This window comes from Crocodylus porosus, unplaced genomic scaffold (genome assembly GCF_001723895.1).
Source record: "Crocodylus porosus isolate Cpor-Errol unplaced genomic scaffold, CroPor_comp1, whole genome shotgun sequence".
NCBI classification, from domain to species: domain Eukaryota; kingdom Metazoa; phylum Chordata; order Crocodylia; family Crocodylidae; genus Crocodylus; species Crocodylus porosus.
Window position 1 is genome coordinate 32,421,877 of NW_017728915.1, and position 3,749 is coordinate 32,425,625.

A 3,749-nucleotide genomic window follows, 5' to 3' on the forward strand; every position below is an offset into this window, starting at 1 on the left:
GATCATTTGAGCCCAGTTTTTCTCCTGCTCAGGCAGGGGGTAAGACTTGAAGATCTACAAGGTCCCTTCCGACCCAACTTCTATGATTCTATGATAAGATAAACCTGGTTGAATGTAGTATGAGACTTTACTGATTTGGGTCGAACCAACTTATGAAACTTCTGTCCCAGACCCCTTCCTGGTTCAAGTTAAATCACAGTCCTGCAGCATCCCAGCATGCTCTGCAGTCCCAGGCTGGGCTGTGCTGTCTACTCCAGCAGAGGATGGTTGTGGGGAAGGGCAACAAACTCCGCCCCACCCCCCCAGCAAATCCCAGCTGGGATCTGGGGCCAGGGAAGCACCCCTTCCTCCCCATAAACATACTGCTGGCTGTGACTGTAGATTACAAGTCCCAGAGGCACCTGGAAGCAGGAAGAAATGATAAGCAACCCTGCAGAGTCCTGCTTCTGTAACTCTGGACTGCAAATCCCAGAGACCTCATGGGCAGCAGGAAGAGGAAGCAAACACACAACTCATGCTGGCTGTGTCAGAGAGCTGTGCTCTAGGACCCTCTGGCTTCTGGCTTGAGCCACTGCAGGCATATGGCTACATTTCCTGAATCAAAAGTAAATGTGTGTGTAGTTGTTTTGCAGTTGAATCTCTGCAGCTTAGACTAACCTGCGAAGACTGAATCGATTCAGCCTCGGGCTTTTTGACTGTGTGCACTTAGCCCAAACAGCCAGGTTGGAGTTGCCTTCCTTTTGCAACCAGTAGACAGCATTGTACATATGTAGTTAGCATACAAACAACATGTCTTTATTACTTCTGTGCAACACTGAAGTTTCTCTACTCCATGGTAATTGCTTTTTGACATGAGTGCTCCAGTCCAATTGTGAAGACACTGGGGCTAAGTACAGATAGTCAAAAAAGCCTGAGGCTAAATTGATTAAGTCTTTGCAGGTTAGTCTAAGCTGCAGAGATTAAACTGAAACAGCAGTGAACAGAAATTTGCCTTTATTGCAGGAAATGCAGCCACATGTTTGCAGTGGCTCAAGCCAGGAGCCAGGGGGTGCTACAGCACAGCTCTGTGGCATGTAGCCAGCATGGGTTGTGTGTTTGCTTCCTCTTCCTGATGCCACCAAGGTCTCTGGGGAGCTACAGTCCAAAATTACAACAGCAGGACTCTGCAGAGTCTCTCATCACTTCTTTTTCCTGCTTTCAGGTGCTTCTGGGATTTGTAGTCCACAGTTGCAGCCAGCAGTACATTTGCATGGGGGAAGAGGTATTTAACCCCACCCCCAGGGTTTGCCTGGCAGGGGGGCAGTCCTGTCCTCATAGATTGGGCTGCATCCCCAGCTGGGCTTGCTCCCCCCACCCCTTTGTCAGCCAGCCCTCACTGCTCCAGCTAGGGAGCAGAGATTGTGGGGCCAGCCCTGCTCTCTGTAGCAGACAGCACAGCACAGCCCAGGGCTGCAAAGCATGTTGGGATGCTGCAGGACTGTGATTTAACTTGAACCAGGAAGGGGCCTGGGACAGAAGTTTCATAAACCGGTTTGACCCAGATCAGTTAAGTCCAATACTACATTCAACCAGTTTCAGCCATTTCAAACTGTTTTATGTGCCCTGAGCTTCTGTTCTGTTACAGGTTTAAACCAGGTTTTGATTACTTAAACCAGTTTACGTATAACTTCTGTCCCTAGCCTGGAGGAGGCTGGAAGGGGAAATATTGAGGAGTGGATTATAGGTACTGATCAGCTGGTTAAAACATTTCAACAAAAAATACTGTTTTGCCAGAACTACAATATTTTGGGAAATGGTGATTTCAATGGGAAAGTTTCTTAAGCAAAGCAGAGACTTTTAGCTCCCATATTCCAGACCAGTGCCCCACCTTCCAGGCTACTGGCTATGCTGGATAGATCGGTCTCTCTCGCTCTCATCCTTCAGGAAAAAAAATCTTTTTGCAGGTTCTTAGTTTTGTCATGCACTGCAATAACAACAACTTTTGAAAATTTTCATGAAGTAGAAATGTTTTCTGGCCAGCCCTCATCCGCTTACCTAGGCAAGGAAAATAATTGCCTCTCAAACCCGGTGATAACATTATGCTTGCAAGATCTTGTTTATTGCCATCGGTTGAGAAGGGATGTGAGTCAATCTTCTATCTCAGTTTCACTTCAATCACTTATTCCTTTGGTTTAGTGAAACCTAAGTAGCTGTTAGAGCTTGAAGTCCTCAGGGTGCCTGTGTTCTGTAGCGGATAACTTAGAATCTTAGCTGCAATTATTTGTTTTGGAAATTAAGTGTCACCTTTCCTAGGGGGGTCTTATGCATACGCAAAACTAAAAATTGTGATGATCAGTCTCCATGAAAGCTGGCTACAAAAGTCTTAAAAGGACTTACATAGTGTTGCCTCTTTTTATAGCTAGGACAAGTCATCTCCACAACCGCTGTCGTCTTCTCTGATCTACCGTAGAAGGCCAAATCTCGTTGTAGCGTTTTAGAGAACAAATCTGTATGAACAGTTCAAATTGATTTTGGATTTGAGATTCTCTCTTTCAGGGCCTGCAAAGGTATCTGTGTATTTGTAAGGATTTGGCCTTCAGCGTTTTCAGGATTTGACCTGTTCCCCTTAGTTTCAACACTGACCTACTTATACTGATCCTGTGCGCATAACAGTGCCGACTTCTTCACTTGTAACGTGGGATATGTAACAGGGTTTATTCCCAAGCCATTTCAGATAGAAGGTGTTGCTTTGTAGTGATACCACCAAAGCTGAGTTTGGAGAATATACTTGTTTAACTTCTGTGGTATGCATGCATATATATATATATATATATATATATATATGCAGAAGTATGCATGCGTATATATCCAGGATTCCCATCTCTTCCTTCCCACCCCTTTTCCTTTTCAAATATGAAGGTTTCTTAGTTGGGTACGCATGCATGCATATATATATATATATATATATATATATATGCACCTGTTCAAGAGAGAATGCAATGCAGGGCCATTTATAACAATAATGACAAATGACACAGCTTGAGTGGGAATTTGGGTCTGGTACATGTTACAGCATGCAATAGACTGATTGCTTCTTATATTGAAAGACTAGGATTCATTTGCAGAAGGCTCACACCAAGGCAGTCCCTGCTATTTCACCAACACTGCTCCATTTTGATTTGGAGGTATCTAAAGCCATTTCTCTGGTCACTGTAGGCTTGCCCTCTCTGCTGTGACACACACTTGTCTGATCCTCTCCCTTTATCATAGCTGGTCTTTCTTCTTTAATATAGACTATAACCAACTTGGGGCAAAGGACCACGTCTTTTCATTTCCCTGTATGGCATGAAAAACTCCTATAGCATTAGATAAATCACAAATAATAACCAAGATAAAGAATGACAATATAGAAAAGCAAGCAGTTCTGCACTATGACTTTTAGGCAACCCCTTTCAGTCAAGATAGATATTTATAGAGACTTTTGGTGACCCCTTGCCTCAATAAGTGTTTCTGATGGGCTAAGCATGTCCTTGTAGCCTGTTCATCCACTTGGCTTGATGATGTATCTGTTTTTCCACACACAATCAGAACCAGTCTACTTGCAGACAAAAACCATATCATTCAAAGGAAAATATTTAACTCCTTCTTATGTCTGGTGTCTATTGTATAAAAGCACGTGGATTTTAGGATCATAGGATCCCAGCAAGATAAGCATCCAATTTACTCTTGAAGGTGTTCAATGTAGGTGCTTGAACCACCTCCGCTGGCAG